Genomic DNA, 18665 nt, shown 5'->3' on the forward strand with positions numbered 1-18665 from the left:
ACTATGCAACTTATAAGCATTTGAATCAACAATTAGATATCAAGATTAAGAAATAGGCATGCATATAAATATCATATCACATGCTCCAATATATCGCAAGACTTTGCTAATAATAACCATGCACCTATCACAAGATAATACATATACATATATTTACATCACAACAACAGTATAACGGGTAGAAAACTTGCCTGAGTGTTCCCGAATAGACTTAAGCTTAGAGTGGGTCCGATAACCTATGAACAACAACATAAGTCAAAATTAACCCACGGTCGCTTAAGAAACTAGACTTTAACTAATTGAACCCTAATGTTTGCTTATGGTCACTTCTACGCTTAATGAATTACATTAGTCGTTCGAGTACCCTTGCCTCCACCATTTTTAATAAATTAACCATTAAGAATTTTAAGGCGATTCTTTCGCGAGTACTCTACCAACTGCCTAATCCACTTTACATAATTGTTTCATACTCCAATTAGTCATTTAAGGGCCTTAATCAAGGTTTCAAAGTAAGGCGAGGGGTAATGGTTCGTTCGCGAAATGCCGTTACTTAAAACGGTCGTTTCTCCTAAACCGTACATCGGATTCAAGCGACCATATATCAAAACGAAGCTTACGACATAATCTAACTAAAGATGGCAAAGTCACAGATTCAATAGTTAGTTCTCTATCCCGAACACTAAGAACAAGCAGTTGTATGAAATTGGGCATTACGACTATTATGTTTACGCGATTACCAAGTTTTAAACCACTCCAAACAAGCACCATTCAACTCACAACCAACAATACAACCAACCCTCATCCAAACTTACTACATCAGTCCCCAAACCTCAAGATTTTCCAATTTATACACCCCCACACATGAACTATTAGCTATACTTAAGTTTCATTAACTATAAACAAGATTTCAACATCCAAATCACTACAAATCCAATCCAAACTCTAAACACACAAGCATCATGCTTCTCATTTACTATAACCATCAAAACCTTCGTAATACTCAAAGTAAAGTTAGGGTTTGGAGGTGTTATACCTTCCTTGGAGTGATTAGAGTAGCTAGGAAGTCTTAGGGAGCCTCCTACAAGCTTGATCTTTTCAAAGAAATCAAGAACATAAAGTTAGGTTTTGAAGTTTCTAAAAGTCAGATTGAAAGAACTGTCAAAACTAGGCTGTACCATGCTTATTTGGACGAGACTTGTGAACAAGAGTTGTAGGCCATCTCAATACCTTTCCAAAGAGCTATAGAACATACTATTTGAGTGAGTATTGAAGGAGATATGGTAGTTTGAAGTTGCTGCTCTGGTTTTGGCCGAGAGCTTTTGTTCTTGGAAAGCAAAAGTCAACTTCTAATTTGTGTTTTGTGATTTGTTTTGCCTTGGCTTGGTTGCTACCTTTTGTTTGTTAATTAAATTGTTACCATGGTAAAAATTGTGTGGCTCACAATCAACCAACCAATCCTTCCCACTTTGTCATGCTCATGTCATCTGCTTATGTCATCTTGTTACACTTGTCTTCCTCTTGTTGGTGTGATGACATCATCGTCCATTAACCTCTTTGATTAACCTATAATTACTTGGCTAATGACCACTGATCTGTTATACGATTCGCTTAACTTTCGTTCTCGTTTATCGTATGAGGGATCATACCCGGGATCTTATTACTTGAGTTCCCCTAAACCTTTCTCAATATTTTATATTTCTTTTATGATCCTCTCTTATAATCCTTGAATTAAATCCTTTTAATCATGTTACCTTATACTCAATTCTTTCGGTATCTGGTGGATTTTCGGGAAAAAGCAAAGTGTTCGAATTTGGATTCTGACGATCTTTACATATACTTATTTACTTTATGGAATACTAATACGATCTTAGAATTTCCAAAACAGTACTCCTATATAGCGTGGTCTGATAATTTTCCTTAATCAACATCATCAGCAAAAGTTACTATTCATCCGTGTTTCAAAATTTTCCTTATTACATTAGTTTTTACTAAATTTCTTGACGATGCCGATATTATTGTATAGTTCGAGCTACGGTTTTTGTTTTTCGGAGCGTTATTCAAAATTTAAACCTAGGAACTATTTTAAATTCCTCTTATACTCTGATCATGTGTAAATCTTGAAGTTATATCTAGTGATGCTCTTATTTTCTCCGGATTGTATGGCATATGTTGCTTGTTGTGCCAAGCCTTTCATCTTTAGAACTCTCATTAACGGTCATCACTTTGATATGTTCCATGGGACAATTGGATGGCTGAATGTCAACCTAGGAGGTTAGGACAACCTTTCAAAGTAAACTAGGAATATGCCAATACTCAGAGAACAAATACTTCAGGTCTCTTTTCTCTCCTTTAAATATTTTTTTCAAACTTAAATTAATCTAATGTAAGTTATACCCTTCCCAAAAAAATGTAAGTTATACCCATTTTTTTTGGTTTTGGAGGTCACTTTAATATGTTCTATTTGCTTGCTTTTCTGTATTGCAGTTACTCCTCAGTTTGCCTTTTCAGTTGATATAATACAACATTATCTTAATACATCTGAGAACACTGTTGTCGAGATTATGCCGGGATGAGAAAACTAGGCGTTTAAGAGGATTTGGAATTGTTTCATTTTAGAATATGGTAAACTTTTTCTATGAACCCCCTTTGTCTAACCTACTCTGTCCAAGCTAAATCCAAAAGATATAATGATTGATAATTATGTGTTCAGGATGCTCAAAATGCAACTAATACTCTAGATAAGTGGTTTGAAAGCAAGCAAATTTGGTGTAGCTGGGTGCATTAGATGATGACAAACAGAACTCAGATATTCAGAGTGTTGTAGAACTAAAATGTGTAACATCAGGTATGTTAGCATAATAAAGATTTTTCATGATCAAAGACTTTGAGCAAAATGAGCTTTCCAGATATTTTGATATTTTCACAGACTACAGAGCAATTTTCTTTAGGTGCCTTCACGTGTATTTTAGTAGTTGGCGAGACATAATGAACCTTGAATTACTATTAGTAGTAAGCCAGTGAAGCAAAATATTACTTGAGAAGAGATTATACTACTCCAAATAAAACAAAAATAAAACTCTCTCAGTGTTATCTTCTACCAAAATGATCAAAAAATGAATGAAAAGTTTATATTAACCCAAAGCTTCACGAAATTAGATACATCACCAAACTAGGAAGGTAAACACTAAATTAATTTATGTATGCAATTTTTAAAATAATTAGATATAAAATTTATAAACTAACAAAAGAAACATAAAAATTTCATTCTGATCTTAAAATTATGCATTAGTTTTCATAAAATTCTCAAAGCCTTGTGTATTGGTAAATACATCAAATCTATTAATGCTAAAATTGATATATCTAATATTTTACCATGATAATTATATGAATCCCAAAAATTGATATATTAAAGTAAATATATCACATTTAAAATAACTAAAACAAACAAATTTATTACAAATAAATTGATATTTTTTCTATTTTTCTTGGATCAATATTTTTTTATTTTGAGCTTTTATATTTTCTATATGTATGTTTTGACTTGAGAAGCTGAATTTAATTTTGGAGGTGGAACAAGGGGAAGTAGTCAAGTGCAATAGCCCCCCTATTGATCATATTGATTCTCCCTGAAGGTGATTTTTTCATCACTTATGGAATATAAGTCGTTCATAGATTAAAAATTATACTAGCTAATTAGCAAACAAAAACAAAATTTTTAATTGTAACTTAACAAACTGATAAAAAGAACTAATATAGTACTGGTGAGTTACTGAGATTTTGGAAACGCTTGGGTACAAAAATGACAAGGGTGTTGCAACTGAGGTTTTATTCTACTATATTACATATGAATATATGACATATTTTTAAAATATGTACATATCATGGTTCTTATTTATCTACCTATTATTTGTGTGGTTTGTGGCTTTTTTTAAGAAAAATGTGGAATCCACAGCTCATCATGTTCTTATCATAAGCTTAGTTATTGTTTGGTATAATAGCTGATAATGTTGGTGGAATTGTAGAGATGAGTCAGCATATAACATGTTGGGTTGAGGAATAAATATGGAGAAAATATCCATGTTATTATTACTTGTACAGTTTGTTTTTGCAGCCTGAAAGTGTTCGAGAAATCACCGATATCCTTGAGGTAATTTCCATCAAATTTGGTTGGTTCTGCTAATGTTCCATGTGCTTTTCTTACTTTACTCTTTTAGGTTTCTTAAATCATGTAAAATAGGGCTCCATTTTATTTCCATCTTAGTTAGTTTGATTGTTTTGTTTGTGTTTGTCAGCAGATAATTTGATTATAACAGAGTGTAAGTTACATCTTAGCTATCAACATGTTTGTGTGAAAAAAAGGTTGTGTGCATGTATAAGAATCAAGGTTGTCTGCATGTGTAAGAATCAAGGCTGTGTGTTTGTGTGAATCAGGTTAAGGGCCCTGTCAAGTTTGACTTGCTTTCTGCAAAAAAAAAAACCCAGAATAACAGAGTTACCTGAATCAGATGCAGCCATTCTTACATATATAACCTGACCATATTCTGAGAAGCCTCTCATATCATACAGAGTGCCGAACCACAACAAACATCCACTTCCACCTCTTCTAACATCTATATCATGTAATAGATGTTTTTCGGTTTTATCCATTTATTTGAATATGTATATCTGTGACCATATCTTGTATCAATATGAACAGGTCAGGGGTGTAAGATCAATGCCTCTCATGGAAATGGTGAGCTTACTAAATAGTTACCACTTAACGGTTTGTCCAGGATTGGTGAGTGTCTACAACACTGCAATTTCTGTTAATTTACACACTTCTTTGACTTACCGATTTTTTTGACAACACTTTTTTTCGACTTTGCGATTTCATTATCACACACTACTTTTAGATTCACAACACTTTTTTTACTTTCCGATTACAGTAATTTTGAGTGACATAACTAAATTTTATGCTAACATGGTCACCTTTTATCTTTCTTATTACAGTATCGAGAGATATTTTCTCTCAAATCATAGACACGATGTCTCAACACAAATTGCTTGCTGGACTTCTCAACATAAATCATAGACAAAGTTAAATTATTTTATCGTCGTTGTTAGCGTTGGGATGAGGCTATTTGTAGTACTTTGGTCGTCGTTGGTGTTGGAGATGGTTTGGAGAATATACTGTTATGTAGTTTCTTGGTTTGCAGAGCTGAGACTCTTATGTACGCAGATTTGATGTTTTTGTTGATTATGGATTGTTCTAAAAACAAACTTTATATTTCAAAAATGTTTAGAATAACAGTTACATTTGCTTGTTCTAGTGTAACATTTGTTTACATATAATGTTACATTATATATGTTAATAGTGTTACAATAGATAAAAAGACTGTTACAATAAAAATATTCCAGTGTTGCCTAACTAAAAAAATTGGTGTTGCAATAGATAAAATTTATTGTTATAATAGGTTATGTGGGACCCACAAGGTGGGGTCCACAGAGGTGGGGCCCATATGGGCCCCACCTATGAGGGCCACGTGGAACCCACTTTCTGGATCCCACTTATGCAATCTTGATCAAGCTATTGTATCACTCATTTTGTGTTACATTTGGGCCTGTTAGTGTTACAGTAGGTGCCTATTGTAACGTTTTCCTCTCTTTTATAATAGATCAGTTCAGTGTTACATTAGGGTGTCTATTGTAATGCTCGTATACATAAAGCCCCCGGTGTTACAATAGGCCTATTGTAACGCTTTTGGGGCCTATTGTAACACCATTTAGGCATTACAGTAGCCCACTTATGGCGTAGTGAGTGAAAGTGTTTGTGAGTAAAGTGATGGGCAATTACGCTACTGGAGAGAAAATAAAGTGCCATTGTCGTAAGTGTGAAAATCGCTTGTGGTGGTCTGCCGGAGATGTTGAGAGTCACATGATCTGCAGTAGACCAATAATGTCGTTCATTAAGTGGATTTATGATATTACTTTATTGGTAGACAAAATCGATAATATGGATTCCGAACCAAATCCCTGATTCGGAGATAATCTTGACGAGATGTTAGATGTGACACAAGACAACATGGGACCAAATGCAGATGCCCGGAAATTTTATCAACTTGTCAATGATGGAAAACAGCCCCTCTACCCTAGTTGCAAGAATTTCTCGCGATTAAGTTTTTTAGTTAGGTTGTACCATTGGAAGTGTTTAAACAGAGTAACCGAGTCTGCATTCGAAGAGCTATTACAGTTGTTAAAAGAGGCTGTTCCCGGTATTAATGTGCCTGCCTCTTGTAATTCCACTAAAAATATTAGAAAGGATCTAGGTCTTGACTATAAGAAGATAGATGCATGTCCGAATGACTGCATCTTGTATTGGGGGGAGAATAAAAAATAAAGTTTCTTGCAAGACTTGTGGTGTTTCAAGGTGGAAAGGCATGGCACAAGAAGCGAACGATGACAATAGCAAAATTCCAAAGTAATGTGATATTTTCTGCTGATCCCAAGGCTCCAACGACTATTTATGTGCAAAGATTTTGCTAAACAAATATTTTTACATGCGGTTGAAAGAAAGAAAGACGGGAAACTCCGTCATCCAGCTGATGCTAAAGCTTGGCAGACTATGGACGCCATGTTTCGGCATTTCTCATCCGAATCTCGTAATATGAGATTGGGTGTAGCTACTGATGGGTTCAATCCATTTCGCAAGATGAATGCCACGCACAACACATGGCCAATTGTAATCGTGAATTACAACCTTCCTCCATGGCTAAATATGAAACCAGAAAACTTAATTCTTTCAACTATTATTCCTGGCCCGAATGATCCGGGAAACAACATCGTTGTCTACATGCAGCCTCTGATTGAGGAGTTGAAAGAGCAATGGAAAACAGGAGTGGAAACATATTATGCTGCAACTAATCAAGTGTTTATGTTACACGCAAGTGTCCTATGGACAATTATTGACTTCCTTGGTTATGCAATGATATCGGGGTGGAGCACAAAAGGGAAGCTTGTGTGTCCAGTATGCCACTACGAAACATCATCAATGTATTTGAAGCATAGCAAAAAAGTTTGTTATATGAACCATCGCAATTTTTTAGATGCTAACCACAAGTGGAGATAAGAAAAAAGAAGATTTAATGGCGAAGTGGAGGCTGGAACATTTGCTCCGATGTTAACTGAGAGACAAGTTGCAGAAATCTTGGATGGTTACGAGAATTCGTTTGGTAGGGTGGGTCGAAAAAGAAAAGTCAGTGGCGATGTCAACCCTTGGAAGAAAAGGTCAATTTTTTTTGAGTTGCCATATTGGAAGGACAACTTAACTCGACATAACTTGGATGTTATGCATATCGAAAAGAACATATACGATAGTGTTTTGGGAACCTTGTTGAATATTGGTGGTAAAACTAAATACCATCTTGAAGCTCGATTAGATCTGAAGGATTTAGGTATTAGAAAGGCCCTTTACCCTACCACCTCTGCCGATGGAAAACACCTTGAAATTAGGGGGCGAAGTTTGACATGACTAATAAAGAAAAAGATATTTTCTATTCAGTGCTTGAAAAAACTAAATTCCCTTATGGTTTCACTTCCAACATTAGCAAATACGTGCAAGATAGGAAAATAGTGGGATACAAAAGTCATGATGCACATGTAATCATGTAATACTTGTTATAATTTACTGTCAAGGTTTCATTAAAGCCCGAGATGGCAGTACCGCTGATAAGACTCGGTGAATTTTTAAGAGGTATTTGTTCTAGAGTTATTGAGGTTGAGGAGATTAAAAAGTTACAACAGGAGATTATTGAAATAATCTTCTTACTTGAAAATATATTCATAAATTTCTTCTTTGACATTATGGTACATCTACCGGTACATTTGTGCTTGGAAAGCGATACGGTGGACCGGTTCACCAAAGGCGGATGTATTCAATTGAGAGGTACTTAGGTGTACTTATGAAAAATGTTCGAAATAAGAGTAAACCCGAAGGATTTATTGCAGAAGGTTACCTAGCTGAAGAATGTTTGACATTGTGTGCAAGGTTTCTGAATGATGGTGAAAATAAATCGATAAATGAAGCTCCAACTTCAAATGCAGAAAAAGGCGGGTATCCTATCGGTCTGGGGAAAAGCAAAACATGGAAAGATATCAACTTACTTCAAGATACTTGGATCATGGCCCATTGATATATTTTATTTAATTATAATAACAGGGAAGTGGAAGACCTAATTGAGTAAGTCATTTAAATTAATAAGTCCTAAAATCTTACACATAAAGTATATAAAATATGCTACTAATTTATGCAAACTAAAATACCATATTTGTTTTAATTTCAGAAAACATCATACATTAATGGACAATAATGCACAGTCCAAGCGTTATAAAAGGGAAAAAGCACGTATGGTTGAAGTATGTGACTAGTTCAGGGATGAAATTAGGACAAAAACAAATGTTTAGAGGGAACTAGCTTCATTATTAAAAGTCTAAGATGAGAGGCTAAGCGGTTCAGCGGGTACGTAGTAAATGGCTATAGGTTTCACACAAAGTATAGAGATCGCAAGTGCACCATACAAAACAGTGGTGTCTACTTGACAGCCCTAACCACTAGTTTTGTGAGTGAAAAAGAATTTGATCCATCAGTTGGTGAAGTTAGTTATTACGGATCAATCGAAGATATATTAGAAGTCGACTATTGGGGAGCCTTTCGTATTGTTTTATTTAAGTGTACTTGGTATAAAGATGAAAAGGATTCATTTGCATATACTCGAGTTAATTTTAACCGAGTGTGTCAGAAAAATGATCCTTTTGTCCTGGAAACACAAGTGCGGCAGGTGTTTTAAATAGAAGATCCCATCAAAAAAAAATTGAATTATCCGATTAGAAAGCAGTCCATGGAGGTTCATGATACGGAAGGGGAGAATGATGCGGTTGAAGATGATATGAGTGCTCAGTTTTCTAATGACACTCTACTTCGATCTATAATAGAAGAACAAGATAATAAAACTTCTTGGTATAGAGAAGATGTCCCTACAACACAAATTCCCATTCCGTCATATCAACCAAAGGATTAAATTCAAAGATTTTGGACTTGGTAAATTAAATAAATGTGAAAATTAGAATAGATTCAGAGATTTAATTTTAAGCATTTTTAATTTCAAGTCTAGTTCATTAAAATGAAAATCAAGTTTAGTCTAGTAAAATGTTGACCATCACCTCTTGTATATAATTGCTCTTCTTTTAGCAAGGTTAAAACTTGCAAATGCCTTAATATGCATGGCTGCTTCTTGCTTTTAAATTGAGCCTATACATAATTGATTAGCTGTTTAAAGATCTTCCGTTTATAATATTTAATCTCAATATTTAATCATCATTTTTCATTTTATGTATCTTTAATCTGCATTTTTCATTATATGCATATTTAATCTGCATTTTTCATTTTATGCATTTTAATCTCAATTTTTCATATTATGCATCGACTAATGTATTTACTGGCTTATTTCTTACAGGATGGACAGTGACAAGGTTGTCATTCGATTGCACCACATGGGTAACTTCATGAAGACTAAGTATGTTGGTGACAAGTGCGAGGTATATGACGTGGAACGTGATTATTTCTCTTACTCAGTGCTGATGGAGTTTGTTAAAGACCTGAAATATGATGAGATTGGAGGTGTGTACATCAAGCCGAGAGGCTGGAAGCTTGTAACAGATGATCGAGGTGTAACTGAGTTCATTAATGGGAGACCGGAAGTTGATTTTTACCTTGACACCAATGTCGATCCAGATGTGCCACCAGTGAAGCAAATACAGCCACACGTAATTGTAAGGTCAAAGTCCAAACCTTTTAAAGTGAAAGAAACAAATGTGAATGCCAAGAAGAGGACTGTTGTGACACTACAGAACATCAATGCTGAGAAAACACGTCGAATGAAGAACATGAATGCTGAAAAGGAAAGAAGATCAGTCATCGTAAGGAAAAAACTACAGTTCAGTCAAGAAGATGTGAATCATGAAATAGTGAAACCATGTCCAAAAGTTGTAGTTAATGATGTAGAGGGAAGTAGAACTGGTGCTGGACAAGCTGGTTTAGTGGAATTTGGAGGAAGTAAAGAGACGGTATAGCCAGTTGAAGGTGAGGGATGCAACGAGTACGAAATGCGAAGGAATAAAAATATTGCAAAAAATAAAGAGAAGTTTGTTGCCCTTGGATTAGTCCAAACCAAGTCAGCTAGTGAAAAGGCAAAAGAGAAACTGAAGCAAGCTAATGAAGATACAGGTGAAAGTGATTACCTCTCGAGTAATGATCCTGCTCGAGAAAGTGAGAATGAGGAGGATGATAATGTCACTTCAAAGGTATAAGCTAATACTCTCCATGATTTTTTTCTCTACTTTCAGGTATAATATTTATTACTTATGATATTGTACTAATTAATAAAATACTTGTAGAAAAATAAAAAGACTAAGAGACAAAGAGTTATACCCGGGAGCACTATAGGTGGCCCAAGATCTCGTGGCCAAACTGCAAAATTGGTGGACGATTCTCAGAATAAGGAAGCAACTCTGAAGTCGCTTCCTGCAGAGATATCACTTTTAAAGCAATTTTTGTACTAATTAAGTGCATCTCAATGTACTATGTGTGAAAACTATGATTAAAATTAATAAAGGCAATTAAGATTAAAATTGAAAATTATGTGTGATTATAATTTAATATATTAAATAAAAACTAACAAACCAATAGATTATATTTTGAGAAGGTTGTAATTTTTTTAATTGCATTTTGATAGAAAAATTATGCACATGTTCCTACTGCAAAAGAAAGGCTACAAGCTTTAAAATATGGTCCTGGTTCCATGGTTGCCTATAATCAATTGCGAGAACGTGATAAACTACAAATTCAAAAGGAGATCTCGGAGGGAGAGTCTGGAACGCAACAAGTACTGTCTGAATCAGGTAATTGTTTTTCATTTAATCAAGTTTGGTTCATTTCCATCATGTTAGACTGTTTTTGTTATTGCTAAATGATAATCATGTTAGACTGTTAGTTGTATCATAATAATTTCTGAGTCTAATTGATAATTACGAGTAGGAGATACACCCGTGGAAGCTTCAAAAAGAAAACGAGGAAAGACCAAAATGAGCCGTGTTCATAACAGCACTGAGAAACTAGTTGTCACCTTGAGCGATAAATTTCAACCTATATCGTGTGGAGGGAAGAATTCAACTGCTGAATTGAGTATCTTTTTGGGGACAACCCTTAGGCAATTTGTGTCTCTTACCTCTGATAGTTGGCATGAAGTTCCTGAAAAGGAACTGCTGTAGGAGTATGTCAAGGTGAAGTTGTTATAATTTTATGCTTTTTTTATTTGTTGTGCTCCTATTTTGTGTGTTTTTCTTTATTCAGTTTATGTAACATTCTTGCAGTACAAGTTTATCATTCTGGAAGAGGATAAATCATGGGTTTTACAACCATGAGTGGTCAGTTTATGAGCAATAAAAGTCGGATTAAGCGAGATTATTACACCAAGTATGCTACGGACGAGGAGACGTTGAAGCATAGGCCGAGGGACGTTTCTCTTGAAGACTGAAAGATACTATTAACTTATTGGGGTGATGAAAAAGTGAAGGTATATAAATTATTAATTCTGGATTCCCTTATTTAATGTGCCCACTGTCACTAAATACCATTAATATTTGATTGCTTTATTCCCATAGGAGACATCAAAAAGGAATGCCGAAGCATGTAAAAAAGTTAGAGAGCCACATACTACGGGGCCCAGTACTTTTTCCCAAGTTAGAAGCAACCTAGTAAATATATTTTCACTCACTTTGTTTAATTCTAATCATCCTGAGTAATTCTTGAAATTCCTGCTGCACTGAATGACTATTTTAATTTATGAAATTCAGCTGCTCAAAAAAGTTGATAAATTGCCCATCGGTATTGATGACGATGAAGTGGAAGAGCTGCTAAAAATTTCTAATGCTGATGTTTATTTGGAGACACGTAAACGAGATGCGAAGCGCAAGTACAAGATACCAGATGAGATGGCTGATGAGGTTAACAAAAAAATTGTAAATCCTTTTTTGTGGTATTCAAGTTCACTTTAATTTCAAAGTCAGTCAATTACTTCACACATGATTTTCACTTTTTCTGGCTTATTTGCGTATGTTATGAGCTCTGATTTCGCCTTTTTTTAGGCCAAAGCCCAAAACGTTCTACAGACCGAAGGTGCTGAGGCTGCTAATAAGCTGGTTCATGGTGACAAAGAAAGGACCCCATCTTACCTGATTGGAAGGCTTGTTCGCAAAAAACAGGAAAAGCAACAAAAGGCGGCTTCATCAGGAACAACACGTACATTATTGGTTCCAGAGCATGAATATGCTAGAATTCGGGCCGAAATCGAGAAAGAGATGGATGACGAACTTGAACTGAAGTTTCGAGACATGATGAAAAAATTGGCAGAGCAGAATCCAGGTTTGAAGATCAGCCTCGACGAGTCCGACAATTCGACAAAAGAAGCAGCAGAGTCCGACAAGTCGCCAGAAACATCAGAGTCATTTGATTCTGATCATTAGTAATACTTTATGCAGTTGAACTCTATTTTGGTTTGATATTGTAAATCATCATCTTGATGTGGTCTCTTAGTTTTAGTTCCGAGTACTTGTTTTGGTATGATTGGTGGTTGTTAAGCTTGGAACTTGTTGGTGGTTGGTGGCACTTGAATTGGTTGTTTTGGTTGTTAGATTATTTTTGTTGATGAATGTTTTGAAATGGAGAAGTTCTATTTTCAAATATTATATTGTCTTTTTTCTCACAAAGTGTTGGAAAAGAGTCCTGTAAAGTGTAGCTATTGATATAAATTGTTCATATTCTCTGTTGGTGAATACCAAAAAAAATGTAGGTGTAGATTTAAATGTGTAGGTAAAATCCTAAAAGGTCCACATAAAAGTGTAATTATAGATAACAAGCTGTAGCCATTGATAACTTTGTTTTTCAAAATTTAGTATTACAATAGCTAATATGGTGTTACCATAGCCTTATGGTTACACCAAATATAATGTAACAAATACCATAATTGTGTTACCATAGATCTATAGTTACACCAAATTTAATGTTACCAAAATAATAAAAGTGTAGACATAGATGTCCTATGGTTAAACTTTTTCCGGTGTTACCAAAAATTGAAAAAGTATTACCATAGACCCCTATGGTAGCACTGATATTAGTTACGATCCTATTTTTCATAAAAGTGTTACCATAGCTATTTTCTTCACTTTCAGCAAAGCTTTTTGGCCTTTATTCACACTTTTTTTGGTGTTACAATAAACTGTTTATGATGTAGTGTTGGCTCAGATCATTCTCAAAAATCTCCATTACTTCATGTGGAAACACAGTTTTGATAATAAACGGCCCTGACCACCTCGACTTCAATTTTCCAGGAAAAAGATGAAGAAGAGAGTTGAACAAAAGAACTTGTTTCCCCGGCACAAATGATTTGAGCACTAGATCCCTATCATGCCACCTCTTGACTTTCTCCTTATACATTTTGTTGTTCTCATACGCTTGAAGCCGAAACTCATCGAGTTCATTCAATTAAAGCATCCTCTTCTTACCAGCTGCATCCATATCAAGGTTCAACTTCTTCAAAGCCCAGTACGCTTTATGCTCTAACTCTACAGGAAAATGACATCCCTTTCCATAAACCAACTGAAATTGTGACATGCCAAGTGAAGTCTTGTATGCTGTTCTATACACCCTAACAGCTTCATGCAGCTTCAAAGACCAATCTTTCCTTGACGGACATACAACTTTCTCTAGAATATGCTTGATCTCTCTGTTAGATACCTCATCTTGACCATTTGTTTAAGGATGGTAGGCTGTAGCAATGCGATGATTCACATTATATCGCTGTATCATGGCGGTGAACTTGTGATTGCAGAAATGTGATCCCTCGTCACTGATTATGACTCTTGGAGTCCCAAATCTTGTGAATATCTGCTTATGAAGAAATTGTAGCACTACCTTCGCATCATTTATCGGCAAAGACTTGACTTCATCCCATTTTGACACATAATCAACTGCCAACAAGATATACTGATTATTACAAGATGAGACAAATGGCCCCATGAAGTCAATTCTCCAAACATCGAAGACCTCAACCTCGAGAAGCACATTAAGAGGCATCTCATCCCTCTTAGACATATTACCCACACGCTGGCAGCGATCATACTTCACCGATTGAAGGATACAAGATGTTGTTTTCTCTCCACCATAGTGGCCTCCATAAATAGTCGAATGACAGTCTCGCAAGAGCCCCCCCCCCCGTTTTGCTGTACAGAATACATCTCCTGATGATTTGGTTAGCTCCTTGACTAAACAGAAATGGCTCATCCCACATGTACCACTTCACCTCATGAAGAGACTTCTTCATTTGAGAAGAAGATAAGTATGGAGGCATATTATTACTCACAAGGTAGTTTACAATGTCTGCAAACCATGGTTCTTCCTCTTGCACCCAAAACAGCTGCTCATCGGGAAAAGACTCATTTATCAATGTCTTATCCTATAAAGTTGCACTTGGATCTTCTAAACGAGAGAGATGATCAGCAACTTGATTCTCAGTACCTTTCCTGTACTTGATCTCTAACTCAAATTCCTAAAGTAAAAGAACCCATCGAATCAATCTAGGCTTCGAGTCCTTCTTCGAGACGAGATAGCGAATAACACCGTGATCAGTGAAAACTGTCACCTTCGTCCCACGCAAATAAGATCGATACTTCTCAAAATCATAGAAAATGGCTAAGAGTTCTTTCTCAGTAGAAGTATAGTTCAGTTGAGCATTATTGAGGGTCTTACTAGCATAGTAGACCATATGAATTATGTTGTTCTTTCTCTGCCCAAGAACTGCTCCAACTGCATAGTCATTTGTATCACATATCATCTCAAAAGGCTCATTCCAATCAGGTGCTGTTATGATAGGTGTTGTGATTAAATTCTTCTTTAAGACCTCAAAAGCAGCAAGACACTCGTCATCAAACTTAAAAGAGGCATCTTTCTCTAGAAGATTGCACAAATGTTTAGAGAAGTCCTTGATGAACCGCCTATAAAAACCCCGTATGATCAAGAAAGCTGCGGACTCCCTTAACAGAAATTGGTGGAGGAAGGTTTTCAATGACCCCTACCTTGGCTTTGTCCACTTCAAGACCCTTACTAGAGACCTTGTGCCCAAGAATAATGCTCTGTCGTACCATAAAGTGACATTTCTCCCAGTTGAGAACTAGATTGGTTTCAACATACCATTTAAGAACGGCACCAAGATTTTGCAAGCACTCATCAAAAGAATCACCGAACACAGAGAAATCATCCATGAACACCTCCACATTCTGACCAATCATATCAGAGAAGATAGCCATCATGCATCTCTGAAATATGGCAGGTGCTCCACATAAACCAAAAAAAACCCTTCTGAAGGTGAAAGTCCCAAATGGACATGTAAAAGTAGTCTTTTCCTAATCTTCTAGAGCAATGCAAATCTGGTTATAGCCCAAATAGCCATCCAGAAGATAATAGTACTCATGCCCAGCCAACCTGTTCAACATCTGATCAATAAAAGGAAGAGGGAAGTGATCCTTCATCATAGCCTTGTTCAGCTTCCTGTAGTCCATGCAAACTCTCCACCCCGTGACTGTTCAAGTAGGAATGAGCTCATTATTCTCATTAGCAACAACTGTGATGCCTCCTTTCTTTGGCACACACTGAACTAGACTCACCCAAGAACTGTCAGAAATAGGGTAGATGATCCATGCATCTAGCTACTTGAGAATTTCCTTCTTTACATCCTCTTTCATGATCAGATTTGGCCTTCTTTGTTGCTCAACCGTAGGCTTGCTACCTTCCTCTAGCAGAATTTTATGCATGCAATAAGAAGGGCCGATTCCCTTGATATCTGTTATGGTCCATCTAATTGCGGATTTGAACTCTCTCAGAATTCTCAAGAGCTTTTCCTCATCACTGCCTGAAAGGTCAGATACAATAATAACAGGAAAAGTAGATGCATCACCTAAAAATGCATACCTTAAGTGTTCAGGAAATGGTTTAAGCTCGAGTGTAGGAGCTTCCTCAATATAAGGCTTGAGTCGCCCCTCGGCATTTTTCGGTTCTGACATTCCAAGAGATTCAAAAGGCATATCCAGCCTTTTCTTCCAAGGAGAGGCATTCAGATATTGCAACTGCTCATCACCTTCGTCATCTTTGCTATCTGAATTCCCCAATAAGGCTTTCTCTAAGGCATCAGACCTTAGAATTTGATCAAGTTCTAAAGTAACCACAGAATCGACCAACTCCACTTTTAAGCACTCCTCATTTTAAGTCAGGAATTTCATGGCATTGAATACATTGAAAGTCACATCTTGATCCAGCACTCACATAGTAAGCTCACCCTTATGCACATCTATCAAGGTTCGGCCAGTAGCCAAGAATGGCCTTCCCAAAATTATGGGAATCTTCTTATCCTCCTCGAAATCAAGAATTACAAAATCAGCAGGAAAGATGATATTGTCCACCTTGACCAAGACATCCTTCACAATGCCTCGGGGATATGTAATTGAGCGATGGGCCAACTATAAGGAAATATAAGTAGGCTTTGGATCAGGTAAATCCAACTTCTTGAAAACAGACAAGGGCATCAGATTGATGCTAGCTCCCAAATCATACAAACACTTATCGAACGATAAGTTTCCGATAGTGCAAGGAATAGTGAAGCTTCCAGGATCTTTAAGCTTCGGAGGCAACTTCTGTTGCAGCACAGCACCGCGCTCCTCCGTGAGAGCAATGGTCTCTAAGTCATCAAGCTTCACTTTCCGAGAGAGAAAACATTTCATAAACTTTGCATAACTAGGCATCTGTTCAAGAGATTTAGCGAAAGGTATGTTGATATGAAGTTTCTTGAACACCTCCAGAAACTTCTCAAAATGTTTATCCAGCTTTTTCTTCTGCAGCCTCTTAGGAAAAGGAGGTGAAGGATAGATCTGTTTCTCCCCTGTATTACCCTCAGGAGGAGTGTGTTCCACAGTAGTCTTCCTTGGTTCCACTTCTGCTTTCTTCTGCACTTCTTCCTCAGCCACATCTTTAGCTTCCGAAACTTGAGATTTTTCAGGATTTGCAACCTTCCCAGAACTCAATGTGATTTCCTTAACCTGCTCTTTAGCTTCCTCCCTTCCTGGAAATTTTGTGTCACTAGGTAGTGAGCCAGGTTGACGATATAGCAAGGCATTAGCAATCTGCCCAATTTGATTCTCCAAGATCTTGATAGACACCGCTTGGCTCTTGCACATGAGCCTCAACTCCTCCAATTCAGATTATTTCATTAGACTATTGCAGCTGGAGTTGTTGTCTTGGTTCATATTGCGTTTGCTGAAAACCAGGGGGATTGTATTGCTTTGCAGCATACTGTTGATAAGGCTGTTGCACTGCATTCTTAGTATTTCTCCAGCTGAAGTTAGGATGATTACGGTTGCTAGGATGATATGTGGCTGGAACTGGTTATTGTGACCTCTAAAAGTTGCTCACGAACTGAGCTGATTCACTAGAAATAGCACACTACTCCATCTCATGGGCACCAACACAAAGCTCACAGACACTAGTGATCTCACTAACATCATAATTAGCCAAAGAATCCACCTTCATCGTCAAAGCCTTAAGTTGAGCAGTTATAGCAGTAGCTGCATCTACCTCCAGAATTCCTGCTACCTTGCCTTGAGTTATTCTCTGGGAAGGATTTTGGCATTCATAAGCAGCCATCAGTTCAATCAATTTATAAGCTTTATCGTAGCTTTTAGCCCACAAGGCTCCACCTGATGCTGCATCAAGCACACTAGAAGTTGCACCCAAACCATTATAGAAGCAGTTAATGATCATCCAGTCAGGCATCCCATGGTGAGGACACTTCCTAAGCATCTCCTTATATCGTTCCCAAGCCTCACACAAAGACTCTCCAGACTGCTGTACAAATTGAGTAAGAGCATTTCTGATTGCAGTTGTCTTCACCATAGGAAAGAAGTTAGTAAGGAATTTTTGAGCGAGTTCTTCCCATTTGGTGATAGAGCCTAGTGGTAGAGAATATAACCAGCTCTTAGCTTTATCCCTCAGAGAAAACGGGAAAAGCCTTAGCTTAATAACATCTTTAGTAACATTGTTGAATTTGAAAGTGTTGCAGATCTCGATGAAATCTCTAATATACATGTTGGGATCTTCCTTCAGAGAACCCCCAAACTGAACTGAGTTCTGTATCATCTGAATCATGCTAGCTTTGATTTCAAAAATGTTAGCCGCAATGGCTGGTCAAACAATGCTAGACTGAATATCATTGATCTTCGGCTGAGAATAGTCCATCAAAGCCTTTGTATTTACTTCTGGTTCACCCATTGCAACAAGAGCTTATTCTTCAACTTTTTCCTTAACAAAGATTTCTTCAACTACTTCCTCCTCAGCTTTTTCTAGTGTTCTCTTTAGAATTTGAGAACGCGTTAGCATACACACTCTCTAAAATATCCGAGTCAATGAACTTTAACGAACACTGAAGTCAAGCACATAAACTAAAAATTAACACCAAGTCCCCGACAGCGGCGCCAAAAACTTATTTGGACGAAAACACGCGCTAATATTCACGCAAGTATACGCGATCATG

At 36.6% G+C, this 18665-nt stretch overlaps 1 long non-coding RNA gene and 1 other non-coding gene across 2 annotated transcripts; both read left to right on the top strand.

The window, feature by feature from the left end:
• The first annotated feature begins 3984 nt into the window (after window positions 1-3984).
• Window positions 3985-5357, top strand: LOC141680986 (uncharacterized). Its single transcript, XR_012558461.1, has 3 exons — window positions 3985-4147; window positions 4697-4777; window positions 4990-5357. It is a non-coding gene; the product is annotated as an uncharacterized LOC141680986 (long non-coding RNA).
• Window positions 5358-17906: 12549 nt separating this feature from the next.
• On the top strand, window positions 17907-18013 carry LOC141682220 (small nucleolar RNA R71). The gene has a single exon (XR_012559622.1). It is a non-coding gene; the product is annotated as a small nucleolar RNA R71 (small nucleolar RNA).
• Window positions 18014-18665: the final 652 nt, after the last annotated feature.

Source organism: Apium graveolens, chromosome 8 (assembly GCF_009905375.1).
Source record: "Apium graveolens cultivar Ventura chromosome 8, ASM990537v1, whole genome shotgun sequence".
Taxonomy (NCBI): Eukaryota; Viridiplantae; Streptophyta; class Magnoliopsida; order Apiales; family Apiaceae; genus Apium; species Apium graveolens.